Here is an 18,539-nt window from a genome sequence, read left to right on the forward strand (position 1 = left end):
ACGTGGCTTAGAGAAACTGGTTAGCTTTTGAAAACGAAATATAGTAAAGAAGGGTATTCTAGATAGACAAGTAATACCAGCAAGGCACAGAGGTCGAAAGCATTTGTGGAGAAGGTGAATAGTCTGGTTTCTCCTAATGTGGGAGTGGTGAGCCTTGAAAGATAAGCTGGAGTGGGAATGTGAAGATCCTTGAATGCATGTGAACACAATGGATTGTCCACCATGTGCAATGGGGAAGGCTTTCCAGTGGAGAAACTGAATCTCACAGCTGCGCACCAGCAAGAAAAATCAGCTGAAAGCAGGGCAGATAGAGGGGATTGAGTTCGGTCGTTTGGATGGCACATGACAGGAGCTCATTCTCACTTTATACCAGGACCCCAAACATTTGCAGAGTTTTACTTTTGTGGGTATTGTAAGGTATGTGGAGGGGCAAGAAGAGAAGGCGAGCGAGAGAGGAAGGGAGGGTGGGATAAAAGCGGAAGGTTTGATGACACCCTTTAGCTGTCAGCTGCCCAGTTATGTGCGCTGCCAGGCAATAGTTGGAGCTCAAACCTGTTCCAACTATTTGGAGGTAGAATTTGGAGGTGGAATTCCTCACAATTGATTTCTGGAGGATACCGAACCCTGAATACACAGTGACACATTTAAAAACTACTACTTCAGATGGATTTTGAAGAAATAGCAATAGATGTGCCATCTGAGGGCTGACAGTTTTTAAAAATAGAGAATGCCCCAAACAATAAGGATGAAATCTTGGTGCGGGGCAAAGACACCAGACAGCAGTTGGGTACATCCCTGTCACAACTCCCACGTGTGCGGCAGAATCTATGATCAGAATCTCAATCAAAAGCCAGAAAAACCAACCTTTTTTCCTGGGAGTCCACCAGTGAGAGAACTTAAGTCAGGTTGTTTTAGAAACAAAAGGAACAAGAAACCAAAGGACCCGGCTTCGATCTCCTTCACCATCATCTCCCGATGGATGAGACCTGCTGAAACCCAGCAGGATCGTGTCAGACTAGGAAACATGACAAGCAGAAAGCATTTGTCCTGCAGGAACCCCACCAGATTCTTGGCTAAAGAAAGTGAAAGGGGGCCGGGTGCGGTGGCTCCCGCCTGTAATCCCAACACTTTGGGAGGCCGAGGCGGGTGGACTGCCTGAGGTCAAGAGTTCGAGACCAGCCTGGCCAACATGGCAAAACCTCGTCTCTCCTAAAAATACAAAAATTAGGTGGGCATGGTGGAGGGTGCCTGTAATCCCAGCTTACTTGGGAGGCTGAGACAAGAGAATCACTTGAACCCAGGAGGCAGCGGAGGTTGCAGTGAGCCAAGATCGCACCACTGCAGTCCAGCCTTGGGGGTAGAGTGAGACTCTGGCTCCAAACAAAAAATAAAAGAAAGTGAAAGGGTGCCATCACCACGTTTGTGAACTTGGGCAAAGGACATGTTGGCAGCAGAGGAAAAATAAGCACACTCCTCTTAGAGGGCTTACAGTGCTGTTGTCTGGAAGGGCCCCTCGTGCAGCGAGTCCTTCAGGAAAGACAATTGCAGTCAGACATTCAGATCCACCTGCCCTCTCTGAGCTCGGCACATTACTTAGCATCTCTCAGCCTCTGTTTCTTCATCTGTAAAAATGAGAGTCTGAATACTGTGGTTCAATGGAGCTGTGAGAACTAAACAGGAAGGTGCAATACTGAGGAGTGAGCCCTCAACAAAAGGAGCTTGGTGTTCAGGAGGGATTCACTCCATCCCAGGTGATATCACCACCGAGGTGAGACTTGGGTCTGATGAGCCATGCCTGCACAGCATTGCTGCCCTCTGAGGGATAGGACTTCAAGAAACTTTCAGGCTAGGGGTGAATCTTTGACACACATAATCAACTTTTGCACAAACCATATCTGCCTGTGGGTGTGCATGTGAGGTGGAGAGGATATATTGGTGGAGTATGTCATGAACAGTAATATTGCAGGCTTTGCTGCCTTTACCTGCTTTTGTACATCAAGGTCCAGGCAGGGGGTGTAGAGAGCTTTGGTGCAACAATCTTCCCACCCACCAAGTACATCTGGGAGTTCCCAAAGGGTGTTTCCATGTGATACACCCAAGTCTAGTCAGCTAACACCTGCTTCGGCCACTCTCGCTCCCTCACTGTGTGAGGGAAGCCCCATGTCACACGCACACGCAAGCTATCTCATTAGGGCACTGTCTATACTTGACAACCAGGCTCTACCATCTCAGGGAAAACAGTGCTTTCCTAGGAACCCACCCCAGGCAGTAGCTACTCTAAACTGCCTGCAGAAGAAGAGACAATGCCTATATGGCAAATAAAAGATTACCATAAATCCTTTCACCCTCCTTCTCCCAAGAGCTGGGCTTACTGTCTCTGCCTTCGAATCCGGGCTGGCCTGCAACTACTCTAACCAAGAGAGAATGTGAAAGCGACTCCATTTCAGCCTGGAACAGGACTGGCAGCTGCTGCCTTGGTCTCTTGAAGCTCTGAGCTGCAGGGTTGAAGCTGAGTATCCTCCCATTGCCAAGCAGACAGGCCCCAGAGAAGAAGCAGGACTCAGCTGAGCCAAGCCTTCCAGCCATCCCTGCCAGTGTGCCGGGGATGTAAATGAAGGCATCTTAGCCTAGACAAGCATTGGCTAGATACCATCACGTGGCCGGAAGACACCACTTGAGGCAGCAGAATCACCTAGTCAGGGCCTGTGCAAATTCCTCCCCCACAAAACCATGAGAGCTAATACAATGCTGGTTGTGTTAAGCCACTGTTTTGGAATAGATGGTCCCGCAGAAACAGATCATTGCAACAGCCTCTCTCTCTCTCTCTCTCTCTCTCTCTCTCTCTCTTTCTCTGCTTCACTGTTTGGCTGTTTCACTCCAGCACCAAAGTCATGTCATTTGTGTCTTGCCGTCCTTGAGACTGTAGGTCACTGAGATTTATTTCACATCCACAACCCACATTAGAAATCCACACTTTCCCCTCAATACCCCTCAACCATGGGGAGATAGGGCTAGGAAATAAATATAAATAACATGCTCTGCTTTCAGAATTACTCATTCCTCCAACAACTATTAAAGGCAACGAAGAATGCGCCTGACCCTTGTACTCACTCAGAATCAGTTTTCTCACTGGAAAGTCCTTAGACACTCAAGCAAAGGCCCCCATGGGAAAGGACCCGCATCCCAGCAGAGAGCACAGCTCCAGGTTAAGCTGGAATGTCTCTATACAAAATTGTCTGTCCATTAGCAAAGGACATGTCCCCAGCAACACCCAAGGCTTTGTCTGGATCCCAGGAGGTTTCATTTCCCACCCATCTCTCTTGTAAGAGAAGTGAGACACCTCGCAGGCCTCTTTCCTCCCAGGATGTGCCTGGATTTCAAGAACTTGAAAGGGTGCTGTTAGCACAATCCAGGCCTAGGGTTTTCAATAGGTTTTGGCACATCAGCTGAACACGTTGGAATATTGTCAACACAGATCCTGGAGCCACTCAGGGCTGTGCACGGGGGCAGCAACAGGTCAGATAAGATCTGTTTGACATTTTGCATGCTGAAAAGCACGAAGTCCTCTCCATGCAAATGCTTTTCATTTCAAGATAAATAGAGAATCTAGGTAAATAAAGAGTTGGGTTTTTAACAGTACTTTAGATGCACAACTGGATGTCAAATTGGCTCCATATGGGGATTCAGAGCCTGAAAATTTATTAGACTAGAACATGTTTGCATTTCCATGGGACATTTAAAGTTTTTATGCTTTACTATCAAATCAGTACCTTCATAGTGAATCCATACACAGTGACAAGCACACACACCATCTACGAGATGATGGAGATTCAGGAACAGAAGGAATGACGTAGTTTGTACTAATGTGGTATGAATCATATGGCGGCTTGTCATTTTTATAGCATTTATAGTTACTTGTCTCAACAATAGGGTAAGGTAGGTATTACATCCCTGTATATTATAGGTGGACAAAGAAGTCCGTAAAAATCATGACCAAAATAATCAGTGACAGAGAAGGAGCTCAAATACGACTTTTCCGAAGCTAAATCTGGACTCTTTATGTGCACCTGTCTACCTGTAGTGAACGTCTTTTGGTTTGTCCAACCCGGATTTCACAGCCTCTTCTTTTGGTACTAGCCCTTTATTTTCTCCTGGGAAACCACTCCTCGTTCTTTATGACGTAGTCTTGATGAGAATGTCAATCAAAGATCCCCTCATCCACACACCTCTTCCCTCCCTGGAACCTGACTCCTGGGCATACAAAATGCTGTGGCAGCTGGAAGCCAACAGTAGCTCTCTGTCTTTCAGAGGCCTGACGGTCACTTTTCCTTCCCCTTAAGCTACTCTACACACATTTCGCAGATCGTGGTTTTGCTGATACCAACCAGTCGAATTCTATTGCTTGCAACCAAAGAATCTTTGGACCCTGAGCCCCAATCAGAAGTGTAGCCCATTTCAGCATTTGCTGCTTTAATTTCTAATAGGAACGTCAGATAGGATGCAATGTAATGTTTTTCACTAATCACTACACAGCAGAATGTTGAGATATTTCCTGTTGTCTCAGAATTAACAGCCAGCACCCAAAGCTGAGGACAAAGAGGTAAAAAGTAACATACATTCTAAAAAGACCCAGCAACCACCGGAACCCCTCCACCCCCACACCCGGCCCCCCAGAGCTCACTATGAGGCAATCAGACTGGCTTTATTAATTGTGTCTTTTCTTTCCTGCATTAGGGTGCTTTGACTTCTAGGGACTTTGCTGACCCCCTTGGGACCGCCCCTCCCGAGGTTAGCTCATTCCTAGATACAGTAAATGAGTCAGCTTGCGCATGTCTTTCAAATGCGAACCAACCAATCCAGAGCCCCCATCCCCAGCCACCTCCTCTATTGGGCCCTCACACTCTGGGCCACTCTCCACCTGCCCTTAATCCTCCCCAGGGTCAGGTCCCAGACAACTAGGGACAGCCCCTATGCCCCAGAGCCTGCTGAAATTATGCAAACTAGCCAATGGTAACCCCGCTCACCCTGCCTCACCTGTTCCTTCTGTGGAAACCCCAGTAAAGGCTCTTACCCACACTTCCCCCTCTCCCTCTGCCTCCTGACCCACCTGGTGCTTCCCTGTGTGGCCCTACGTGGCATCCAGTACCCCCTGCTTCCAGGGATCTGTGAGTATAAAAAGCTTCTGTTTTTAGACAGTCATTTCCCTATCTGTATGTCTTACCATACCAAGGTGAAATAAATCCTAGGCACCCTTAAACCACTGTCCTTGCTCCACAGACACTCCCTACCTTGCCCCCCCTTTAAAAGGAGAATGAGTGGAGGAGAATGGATTAGGCACAGGCCGTTGTCAGCCTAATGATAAGCAGTGGCCTTCCTCACTCTTCCCCAAAGCCAAGCCAAGGGCATTATCCAAGATCATCTCCTACAGTAATGATGGGGGCCTGCAGGAAGGGGTACTGGCACCGGCACTCCATTCTCCAGTTGGAGATCTCCATCCATCATAGCCTTAATAACAAGAGAAAGGAGAAATGGGAGGGGGTCGTGGAGCAGCCTTTGGCCCACTGGCATGGCCAGGATACATGAGTTTCCCATGGGTTGAGCGGACACTGTGGAATGTAGCTGGGCTCAAGCCATCTTTCCGGTACCCCACCAAGAGGGCTGCCTGCCAGACGAGCAGACTTTAATAATGGAGCTGACGAAGAATGGACATCAGTCCAGAGCCAGAGGGCCTGCATCAGGGAACTGGGCAGTGGGGAGACCCCACAGGGTCTTCCAAAGAACTCAAGCCACACCCCTAAGACAGCCAGCACTTGGATACCTGCCACCCAACACTAAGTCAGGCAGTGTCAGCCAGAGAAGCAGCAACTCCAGAGGGGATTGTAAATGGGCCCAGCTGAGGAGGAAGGTTTGCCTTGGTGATGATGATGGATGGGGGGTAGGAGGTGATAGTGGCCTTTGGGGGAGCAGTGTTAATGATTGGGAGGGGTGCAAATGGAGCTTCTGGGAACTTTCTATTTTATAATCTGTTTTACACAAGTGTGCTAGTGAAAACTCAGTGAGCACATTATGATTTGTGCACATTTCTATTTGTATGTTGCACCTCAATTTAAAATCTACTTTTAGGCTGGGCGCGGTGGCTCACACCTATAATCCCAGCACTTTGAGAGGCCGAGGCAGGCAGATCACTTGAGGTCAGGAGTTCAAAACCATCCTAGCCCACATGGTGAAACCCCGTCTCTACTAAAACTACAACAACAAAAAAAATATTAGCCAGGTGTGGTGGCGGGCACCTGTAATCCCAGCTACTTGGGAAGCTGAGGCAGGAGAATCACTTGAACCTGGGAGGCAGAGGTTGCAGTGAGCCGAAATCACACCACTGCACTCCAGCCTGGGTGACACAGTGAGACTCCGTCTCAAAAACAAATAAATAAATAAAAATAAAAATAAAATCTACTTTTAAAAAAGGACACTCGAGCCTAGGCAACGTAGTGAGACCCTGTCTCTACCAAAAATTTAAAAACATTAAGCCAGGCATGGTGGTATGCACCTATAGTCCTAGCTATTTAGAAAAATCACTTGAGCCCAGGAAATTGAGACTGTGGTTAACCATGACCACGCCACTACACTCCAGCCTGGGCAATGGAGCAAGACCTCTGCCCAAAGACGAGTCCTCCACAACCCAGTTCCTCATCCATGTCCTGCTGATGCCCAGAGCCCCTGGTCTTTCCGCATCTTCCTTTGTATCTCTAATATACCCTCAAATCCAGAACACAGGAATTTGTTTCCTTTAGTCCTTTGGGGTGGTTCTTTCCCCAGCTTTGGGGACATTTCTTCACGTACATGAGCTACTCAGCTCTCACCTAAGTCTCAAGGGGGACTCTCTGCAGATCTCTGGAGCCTTCTCTCCATAAATCCCTCTCCTCTCTTGTATACACGCCCTATGATAATCAGCTGCCTTGAGTTCCCACACTCCCATCTCTGTCTTCTCAACACAGGGAGACCATCAGCTCTGCCTGAGTTCCTTTTCCTGTGCTGCAGCCTGGAGACTTTCTCCAGGCAGTAACCTGGGGCCGTCATAGGGCTCACCACTTTTGTTTCCCCCGTTCTGATCCCTGTCCTCTGCTACCTGATTTCTATTGTCCAAAAACCCTTGTTTCACATATTTTGTCTTTTTTTTAGTTGTTTCTGGTAGGATAAATCTAGTACTAGTTACTCCATCATGGCCAGAGCAGACGTCCCTGGACTTAATTTTTTTTTTTTTTTTTTTTTTTTTTTCCTTTGAGATGGAGTCTCGCTCTGTCAACCAGGCTGGAGTGCAGTGGCTCCATCTTGGCTCACTACAACCTCTGCCTCCCAGGTTCAAGTGATTCTCCTTCCTTAGCCTCCTGAGTAGCTGGGACTACAGGCACCTGCCACCACACCCAGCTAATTTTTGTGTTTTTAGTAGAGACAGAGTTTCACCATGCTGGTCAGGCTGGTCTTGAACTCCTGACCTCGTGATCTGCCCGCCTTGGCCTCCCAAAGTGCTAGGATTACAGGCAAGAGCCACCACACCTGTCCCCATGGACTTAATTTTAACAGTGAAGAATCACCTGAAAATTATGGTCTGTGCTCAAGATTAATTAAAAAACAGAAAAATTAGGCTGGAAGTCAGATTGCAGGCATCCTTTAGAACAAAAAATAAAAAAACTATTTCCATTTGAACTCCACTGAATTCAGGCCAGGGATTAAACAGGTTAGGTACACTTACACTGTATCAATCAATACATTAGTACTATTTCATATTTAATATTTCTAATATGTTGTCTATTTGCTCTTTATAAAGTTGTGTCCACATGGACGATTCTGTCTTAGATTACAGCTAATGGGGAAAATGAAGGGTAGTTCTCCAAGCCGTGCCAAATTTACTGCCCCTACCGATAGGAACCGACAAATGCTTGGGAACCATGATGATAAATATGGACATTTAATGAAGTAGAAAGTTTAAATACTATTAGCTAAAAAGGCTTTACCAATAATCTTCTCTAAAAATGGAAACTTCCCCAAAGATGCCCCCTCTTCTGTGTCTGCAGAAACTGCAAGAGAGTGTTAGAGACTTATATAGAGCCATTACAGTACAGATCCAAGCCAGCCTCTGCAGCTAGCTCATTGGCACACCAGCTCAGCAGCTCAAGTTTCCTAGAGCTTGGACTGCATCCTGGCTTTCTGCTAGGATGTTGGGAATAAAAGATACAAATAATACAAGTCCTCTGATTCGATAAATCAGGACTCATAATTAACCAAGAGATCAATGATAGGAGAATAATTTCTGAAAATTGGGCTGGGCGAGGTGGCTCACGACTGTAATCCCAGCGCTTTGGGAGGCTGAGGCTGGCAGATCACCTGAGGTCAGGAGTTCGAGACCAGCCTGGTCAGCGTAGTAAAATGCCATCTCTACTAAAAATGCAAAAATGAGCCAGGCATGGTGGCAGGTGCCTGTAATCCCAGCTACTTGGGAGGCTGAGGCAGGAGAATTGCTTGAACCCAGAGACGGAGGTTGCAGTGAGCCAAGATCATGCCACTGTACTCCAGCCTGGGCAACAAGAGCGAAACTGTCTCAAAAATAAAAATTACAAAAAGAATAATTTCTGAAAATGGAATATGCATGTCTTAAACCTTTTATCTTAATATTCAAATGTATCAATCAATCACCAATCACATGACACAGGGCCAAGGCCTTTGAGCAAGTTAGTTAGTGGGGAGTTCCACCTCACCTTTCTCCCAGAAGCAATATCCTTAAAGAATCATCTATAATTCCCAGTTTTGATATCTTTGAAGTAGAGTGGAAAATTATAGATACTTGTAAAGCAATCTAAATTTAAAGTTCTCAGGGTTTTGGCCAGGCGTGGTGGCTCACACCTGTAATCCCAGCACTTTGGGAGGCCGAGGCAGGTGGATCACAAGATCAGGAGATGGAGACCATCCTGGCTAACACGGTGAAACCCCATCTCTACTAAAAATACAAAAAATTAGCCAGGTGTGGTGGCAGGCACCTGTAGTCCCAGCTACTTGGGAGTCTGAGGCAGGAGAACAGCGTGAACCCCGGAGGCGGAGCTTGCAGTGAGCCAAGATCGAGCTACCGCACTCCAGCCTGGGCGACCGAGCGAGACTCCGTCTCAAAAAAATAAATTATAAAAAAAAAAAAGTTCTCAGGGTTTTTCTAACAAAGGTTTGTTGTTTGTTTGTTTTAATCCTTCGCTCTTAGAGTTAACCAACCCATAACCAGTTTCGCAGCATTTCTCTAAGTACGTTCACTTTATCAAATTCTTTACAAAGCTTCCAATATGGTTTTCAGAGCATCAACGCTCCTCTTGTTCAAATTTCATTATTTTACAGGACAAGTCTTAGTGCCAGGTTTACTTACATAACCAAGTTTGAGAGTAACCACACCCACTCCTGGGGAGCACAGACGGGTGGAAACAGAAGGGTAGACGTGGTACCAGAGCTCACCAGAGCTCTGCTGCCATTGTCACTGTGAATTACAGAGAGGATGGGGTGAATTTATTCAACCCAGAAATTGGATAATGAAGCTTGATTAAGACTGCTTCTTCTGCAATCATTTTTGTGCATGCTCTGTTTGATCAGCTGAGGGACAGCCACAAGGAGATGCCCAGTTTTACATTTAAGAGGAATGTCTGGGCTGGAGATAATTGACTTGGGAGTCTTCCGCACATAGGAGATGGTTGACGCCATGTATGAAGGCGACAGAAACAATGGAAAGTGTAGAGAATGAGGGGGAAAGAGGACAATGGTAGAATCCATCCACAGAACCCTGACATTTAAGAGACAGCCAAAAAGAAAATGTTGAAAGCAGGAGTCACTTTAGACGGCCCCTAAGTCTGAGTTACCATGGTAGCTAGTAGGGCAGGCAAGCCAGGGGCAGCCAATGAAGGATCGATACTAATCAGCTTCTCTGATAAAACTAGCAAGAGTTAGAAACATGCAGACTCTACAACTCACAGTTAACACCAAGAGCACACTAACGAAAGTGGGGACACAGTCAAGCTGGCTCTCAACTTCAGGACTAAAGAGTTTGAATAAACATCCACTCTGTATTTGATAAAGGCCATCTCTACTCTTCATTTTGGACAAACATAACATTGCTACTGTAAGAATGAACAGGCCGGGCACAGTGGCTCACGCCTGTAATTCCAGTGCTTTGGGAGGCCGAGACGGGTCCATCACTTGAGGTCAGGAGTTCAAAACCAGCCTGGCCAATACAGTGAAACCCCGTTTCTATCAAAAATACAAAAATTAGCTGGGTGTGGTGCCATGTGCCTGTAATCCCAGCTACTCAGGAGACCGAGACAGGAGAATCACTTGAACCAGGGAGGCGGAAGCTGCAGTGAGTCAAGATGGCACCACTGCACTCCAGCCTGGTGATAGAGCGAGACTCTGTTTCAAAAGAAAAGAGAGAAAAAAAAAAAGAATAAACAAAGAAAAATCACTAAACAGAATGAAAATATCCAGCAATTCAAAAGAAGAGAACTAATAAGTTAAAAATATGTGTTAGTCCATGAAATAAGAGAAAACTTTTAGGAAAATGTCTCGCATTCCCAGTCTCATCTTAAATTTCTGTTCCCAAGGTAAATAACTGCCTCTGAGTGGAATCTCAGTGAAAGTGAAGAGCAAACTGCTTCTATAAAACTAGAGGAGAAACAGAAAAAAGTCCAAAATCAGGAAAAAAAAATACCTGGAGATGGAAAAGATAAACATCAAATTTTAAAACACAGTGGAGGTAATGAGTAACATATTACGTACTGAAGAGAATTAATCAGGGAATTAACACCAGCTCAAGACATTCTCCAAGGATTTGAAGCAAAGAACAAACAGAAGTTTCAGCCAATGCACTAAGAAAAAGAAAAGTATAAACATTAAAACAGAGGAATGAATTATCATAATTTGAAAATTTCACAGTTGTAATCTTCCCAGAAATTACCATTATTATAATTGTAATTTGCTCAGAAACATCTAAAAGCAAGAACTAAGACATTATTCAACTAATAAGATGATTCAATTAAGTTGACTATTTACAAAGACAAAAGAACTTAAAAACATGAAAAGCTAATTTAAAACCATGAAAGTGAAATTAACAGTAAACATACAAAATGTATCATCACTAGTTATCAAATAAGTGCTTAATAAGGCAACGGTGTAGTATTTCTTATTTATAAATGAGTAAAAAATAATAATTTATCAGTTATTGTCAAGTATAGAGGGAAATGAGCCTTCTGACAAATAGGTAGTGGGAGGATACATTTATAAATTTATATTTTAGGCAATCTTTTTGTGTCTTAGAATTTTTGCATACATTTTGATCTGGCAACTCTACTTCCAGGAATTTATCATAAAGAAATAATCATGACTGTGCACGAAGATATAGCTACAATGATTAACATTATAGTACTGCCAGTAATGGTGAATTATTGAAAATAATCTAAATTTCCAACAACAGGAGATTCATTAAATAGATTATGGTATAGCTATATGGTGGGATGATATATACCCATTAAGATAATATAATAGAAAAAAATAATAAAAGAAAATGTTTAAAATAAAATATGTAAAAGGGATTTTTAAAGTTATACTTTTTAAAATTCCATTTTATTTTAAGATATCCATATATATCAAAACGAGAGAGAGACTGGAATTGTGTACACCGAAATGTTAAAGTGTAAATGATAAAATCATGACTTTTAATTTCTTAATTTTTCTTTCTTGTGTTTTCTAAAAATCCTAAAATTAATATTAAGCAAATATTTTCGAAACTATCTTAATACTTTTCCCTGAAGTCTGTCTCATAGTTGCAATTTCAAATGAAAATTGCAGATATGACAGAAATTTGAATACAGGATAATAATCTGGTTCACCTCTAATTTGCAAGATTTTACACGTGTTCAAATATTATATACACAGAGGTATGAAAAGATCAAAGAATCTCAAAGATGTCAGTGTGAAAACACATATTTGTGCAGATTTGAACTTCTATATTTATAAAAATTACCAAAAAAAGACTACAGATAAGAGATGACAGAACTTCTAAAGCCACAGCCTTGTCGATTTTTCTTTTTTTCTGTATAAATATTAGCTGAATAAGCAAGCTGCTCAGTAAGGCCTCCGACCAGGGGAAATTTCATAATTTGAAAATTGCATAGTTGCAATCTTCCCAGAAATTACCATTGTTATCATTGTAATTTGCTCAAAAAAAAAAAATCTAAAAACAAGAACTGTTTTCTGTTCTCAAGGTAAATAAACTAACTGCCTCTGAGTGGAATCTCAATAAGAGTGAAGAGCAAACTGCATCTATAAAACTAGAAACAGAAAAAAGTCTGAAATCAGGAAAAAAAATACCTGAAGATGGAAAGTATAAACATCAAATTTTATAAACATCTCATTTCTCTGCATTTTTCCTATGTTCCTTGCCTACCCTGCCCCACCCTCACTGCATTTCTTCTGGAAGCCACCAAAGGTAGGGGAGCCTCTTGTCAGGTACCCATCACTGCTTGCATGGGAGGAGGAAGGGATTTAAAGCCGCCTGGTTGGCACAGCTCCTTTGAGTTATGGCTGAATGTCTGTCACGAGAGGCAGCTGCTTCATCAAATACCTGTGCACAGAGTTTTCTAAAGCAGGTGGTTTGGCTTTATGCAATGTGGCCTCTACCCTCTCTTGCATATCTCAAGACTGCAGTGTACCCCGTCAGTCAACCTGTCTTAGCCAGGGCAGGAAGAGGACATGGGGCATGACTTGAGGAAGTACCATTCACAGCGTCCCCAGGAATCGATTTTACCAAGTATAGGGGCAGTCTCAGGGGAAGGCATTTTCTTACCTTTGTTTGTTGTCTCTGGGTTTGTGTCTGTATGAATGGGATGCTTCCGCTCCAGGGCAGTCGGTTTATTTACCTTGGGAACAGTTTAAGATGACTCCAGGAGGTCCATCAGAAATTATTAAAGCAGTAGGTCCTGGAGGGACATCCCAGATCGACTTTGGGCCTAATGCCAGGATCCCAGAATTTGAGGTCTAAAATCTGTCCCACTGTACTGTGATTCTACAGACAGATGGAAAGTGGCATAAACAAATCAACAGGCCTGGGTCCTAGAGGTTGAGAAGAGAATAAATGATCTTCCCTTCATTAAATCCTCATCACCCCATCACATCATAGCGTAACCTTAACTCGTTTTGCATTTCCCATTTCTCTCCTCGCGACGAGGGACTTCAAATGGGCATTGAACATCCCCACTAGACACATAGGAGGGTTTGTACGTGTTCTACACAAAGTGGAGGGAAGGGACCTTTCTGAGGCTGGAGTCAGCTTACCCTGCTCCATCAGTGTCAAAGAGAAAGCCAAACAGACTCGCAAAAAGTTGCCTTCTGCCAAAGGTTTCCTCAGGAGTGCAGACAGACAAGCAGCAAGGCTCCTGGATCTGAGAACTGCCCTTTTCCACCAATGTCAAACACGTTTCACAGCTGACCTGCCAAGAATGTGGATCCTGCTTCAAGATACACAGTCTGAGACAGCACACAGCAGCCAAAAGAGGGAATCTCCATTTAGCCTGAATTCTAGTCTAGCCCTACAGATGGACACTGTGTATATGGACTGGCAAGTATCCCAGCCCTTGGCTGTGCTCTAAAAGTTCAGGATTACTGCACAAGTAGATTGAAGAGATAAAGCAACTCCTCCAAATATGCCTTTGTTTTCCCTGGGGATTTGTAAAGCGCAGTTGATGGAGATTTGCAGGGTCAAACCTTTATAAGCGGTTTGACTAGGACAGGTCCCGCTGCAATTATATCTCCACAACAGAGCCCAGAGGCACCCATGCTATGGAACTCTCCCTGGATTTAGAGTGTTTTACCTCTACCACATTGATCATCGCCTTTTCTCTATGTGTATGGCCTACAGGGTCTGTCAGGCCAAAACCAAGGGCAGTGTGGCATTACGAGACAGCACTATACCAGGAGTAAAGAAATCTGGGTGCAAGTCCTAATTTCACCACTGATTTTCTCTGTGGCCTTAGAACATCCATTTGCCCTTACTTAACCTTAGTTCTCATATCCTTAAAATGAGGAGAAAGGAAGGGCATGGATGAAGTTAGAAACCATCATTCTCAGCAAACTAACACAAGAACAGAAAACAAACATGGCATGTTCTCACTTACAAGTGGGAGTTGAACGATGAGAACACATGGACACAGGGAGGGGAACATCACACACCGGGGCCTGTCGGGGGATGGGGGGCAAGGGGGAGGGAGAGCATTAGGACAAATACCTAATGTACGCGGGGCTGAAAACCCAGATGACGGGTTGATAGGTGCAGCAAACCACCATGGCACATGTATACCTGTGTAACAAACCTGCAGTTTCTGGACATGTATTCCAGAACTTAAAGTAAAATTGTAAAAAAAAAAAAAAAGAGGAATCCTTTTTTACAAAATGAGGATAAAGGAAGATAGCTTTGAACTAGAGGTCCTACACACACTTGACATTCTATGTTTGTTTTTTCCTGCCCAAATACCCCAAAATACCTGATCTTACCGGTATAGTGGTGAAAACAGCTGTAAATCTCAAGCTGGGCAGAAGCCCTTTGCAGGAGACATAACCAAATCTTGTGTAGCTATTAGCAGAAAAGGTCTGAGAAGTAGCACTGGAGGGTGGACAATAGTCCTCTATCTCTCCCAGAGTTCCATGTTGCCTCTATACTTCCAAACTAGAATATCTACCAAAAAGAGCTTCTAAGAGAAGTAAGCATAAGCCTAGGTTTCTATGTTAATGGCCCACCATCACCTAGAATTGCCCGAAGTACCCAAGAATCTGCCCCTAGGCTCCAGTGTTATTTGCTCTAGCAAACCTCACTGTTGCAACACATACACCTTACTAATTCCCATTTCTGCATTAGACTTATAAATCTGGAAGGTCCTACCACTTCCTCCACAAATTAAACAACATAAATAGCATGCCTGCTCATGAAAAGAAAATGTACATCTGTATTAGAAATCCAGAAAAAAGATACCAAATATACATACAAGAATAAAATATGCTAGGCAAAACACCATCTATTACATTTCAAAATCACAATGAAATTGATCATATTGTTTAATTACCAAAAACTCTGAAATTTAGAAGATGTAGAAGACCTTTATAGATATGACATTACAAGTTTGCTTTTTGTTTTTTTTGTGTTTTTTTTTAAGAGACAGAGTCTCGCTATGTCACCCAGACTAGAGTGCAGTGGCATGATCACAGCTCATTGCACCCTTAATTCCTGGGCTGAAGCAATCCTCCTGCTCCAGCCTCCCAAAGCTCTGGGATTATAGGCTTGAGCCATCACACCCAGAAGAAATCATGAAAGTTCTTTTAAAAGGTTTTTAAAATTTTACCTCCAGAACGACTTTAGGCCCAGATGGTGGTATGAGTGAACTATTTGGAATTTTCATGCAAACAAACAAACAAACAAAAATGTCTAAGTCATTCTAAAGAATGGAACTAGAAATCACAAATCACCTAGTGGCTCAATTGCAATGAATAGAGAAGAAAAGACAAAAAAGTAACTTTATAATGGAGAGGCCTCCCCAGCATTACCTCAACTAAGTGACCAAGGTTCCCTCTGACACGATGTGATGAGAAGGGCGCTTCCCATCTATGGCTGTGTTCCCAAATATCCATAACCCCGATCAAATTAGGAGAAAAAATAAAACAGACAAACTCCGACTGGGGGACAGTCTACGGGATGCCCAGCCAGTACTCTTCAAAACTCTCAAGGTCATTAAAAAAAAAAAAAAAAGTTCTGAGAAACTCACACACCACAGAAGCCTGGGAAGACACGAAAACTTAATATCATGTGGTATCCTGAACTGGATCCTGGAATAGAAAGAAAACATTAATAGAAAAAACGTTGAAATCCAAATAAAGTCTGGAGTTAATTTAATAATAATGGAGCCATGTCTGTTCTTCAGTTTTAACAAATGTACCACAGAAACATACGAAACTGGGTGAGGGGTATCCAGGAATTCTTTCAACTATCTTTACAATTTCTATGTAAATCTAAAATTTTTTCAAAATTAAAACTATAAGTAGGCCGGGTGCGGTGGCTCAAGCCTGTAATCCCAGCACTTTGGGAGGCCGAGACGGGCGGATCACGAGGTCAGGAGATCAAGACCATCCTGGCTAACACGGTGAAACCCCGTCTCTACTAAAAAATACAAAAAACTAGCCGGGCGAGGTGGCAGGCGCCTGTAGTCCCAGCTACTCGGGAGGCTGAGGCAGGAGAATGGCGTAAACTTGGGCGGCGGAGCTTGCAGTGAGCTGAGATCCGGCCACTGCACTCCAGCTTGGGCGACAGAGCGAGACTCCGTCTCAAAAAAAAAAAAATAAAATAAAATAAAAAAACTATAAGTAAAAAGTTAAAGGGGAAAATGTTCATGATAATCTCAATAGATACAGGGGAGATGGAAGGCAAAAAAATAAAATAAAATTTACAGTCTGTGGCCTAGATGCTTATAGGATCTGTGGGGTGTGACTATGCCCTAAGAAACTCCCATCTATAACTTCAGGGGAAGCTGATAAGCCGGAGGAATGGAGCTCCACGTAAGGTTAAGAAGATAAAAGTAACATTTGAGTTTCCCCTGTGAAAGAATGAAATCTTCAGGAAATCAGACCAAAATCAGGTTCCAATTTAGGGACCCAATGCCTAACTACTTCTAGAGAGTGTTCCCTTTTATCTTTTTCTTCCTCTAAATTTTCATCAAGGCAAATCCTAAAACCATTCTATGAAAAGTTCAGGATTTCTGGTACCCTCACATCAAAATCAGTCTCTTCTTTAAACCACCTCAATAAAACATGCCCAATTTCAGGACTCCTCCCCTGACCCCAGGTGCACCTCTGATACAATCATCTGGATATAATCTCCAGCCTGTCCTCTCCCTTGCAAATACCTGGCAGCAGAGGCTCTCTTTAACATTGAGAGGTGAAGCCGGCTGGACTTCTGGCTCGGGTGGGGACTTGGAGAACTTTTCTGTGTAGCTAATAAACGCACCAACCAGCCCCCGAAGTCTAGCTAATCCAGTCGGGACTTGCAGAACTTTTCTGTCTAGCTAAAGGGTTGTAAATGCACCAATCAGAGCTCAGTTTGTAAACGCACCAATCAACACTCTGAGTGTAGCTAAAGCTTTCTAAATGCACCAATCAGCACTCTGTAAAAATAGACCAACTAGCACTCTGTAAAATGGACCAATCAGCTCTCTGTAAAGTGGACCAGTCAGCAGGATGTGGGTGGGCCAAATAAGGGAATAAAAGTAGGCCGCCTGAGCCAGCAGCTGCCTTTCAATGCTGTGGAAGCTTTGTTCTCTCGTTTTTCACAATAAATCTTGCTGCTGCTCACTCTTTTTTTTTTTTTTGAGACTGAGTCTCGCTCTGTCCCCCAGGCTGGAGTGTAGTGGCGCGATCTCGGCTCACTGCAAGCTCCGCCTCCCGGGTTCACGCCATTCTCCTGCCTCAGCCTCCTGAGGAGGTGGGACTACAGGCGCCCGCCACAATGCCCGGCTAATTGTTTTGTATTTTTAGTAGCCACGGGGTTTTACCATGTTAGCCGGGATGGTCTCTATCTCCTGGCCTTGTGATCCGCCCGCCTCGGCCTCCCAAAGTGCTGGGATTACAGGCATGAGCCACCGCGCCCGCCGCTGCTGCTCACTCTTTGGGTCCGCGCGGCGTTTATGAGCTGTAACACTCACCGAGGTCTGCAGCTTCACTCCGGAAGTCAGCGAGACCGCGGACCCACCAGGAGGAAGGAACAACTCCGAACTCACCGCCTTTAAGAGCTGTAACACTCATCGCAAAGGTCTGCAGCTTCATTCCCGAAGTCAGCGAGACCGCGAACCCACCAGAAGGAAGAAACTCTGGACACGTCCAAACATCAGAAGGAACAAACTCTGGACACACCATCTTTAAGAGCTGTAACACTCAAGGCGAGGGTCCGCGGCTTCATTCTAGAAGTCAGGCAGACCGAGAACCCACCAATTCCGGACACAACAGGACCCACTTTATTCTCTAAGATGACCACCTAATCCCATTAATTAGAGTCAACTCATTTTTCACTACAACCTTCAGTCATTAAGAATTACTTAGTTGCTGGGTTTCTGCCTGAAGCCCACATTTTGATTCAGCATATGTAGGCAAGTATCAGAAAAAAAAAAAGTGACTTTAAAATAAGCAAACATGCAGGGGCGTTCAGTGTGTCTAGTGCTTGCTGGCCACAGCAGCTACTACCACGGTGCCTTCTGGGAGCGGCCGTTGTGTTGAAGGAGGCTCCTGCCTGAGGGACAGCATCGGGCAATGGGCTCTGTAGAGTGAGAACCAGGTGGACACCTTCTGTGCCCAGCACAAGGTCTTGCATCATGCCAGGACTGCGCCTCTCCTGGAAGGGCTCTTGGAGAAGGAATTGGAGTTACATACAAGTGACCCAAATGGGAAACCAGTTTTGCATGTATTAGAAAATTGATTTTAGTATTTGA

The 18,539-nt window shown here is 44.3% G+C and overlaps 1 long non-coding RNA gene across 1 annotated transcript in view; it reads right to left on the bottom strand.

The window, feature by feature from the left end:
- Positions 1 to 15,831: 15,831 nt before the first annotated feature.
- Positions 15,832 to 18,539, bottom strand: part of LOC126938379 (uncharacterized) — a 42,895-nt gene continuing 40,187 nt past the window's right edge. The window contains exon 5 of the long non-coding RNA XR_007720074.1: positions 15,832 to 15,891. This is a non-coding gene — a long non-coding RNA (uncharacterized LOC126938379). The remainder of the gene's footprint in view (positions 15,892 to 18,539) is intronic.

Source organism: Macaca thibetana, chromosome 16 (genome assembly GCF_024542745.1).
Source record: "Macaca thibetana thibetana isolate TM-01 chromosome 16, ASM2454274v1, whole genome shotgun sequence".
In the NCBI taxonomy this organism is placed as follows: Eukaryota; Metazoa; Chordata; class Mammalia; order Primates; family Cercopithecidae; genus Macaca; species Macaca thibetana.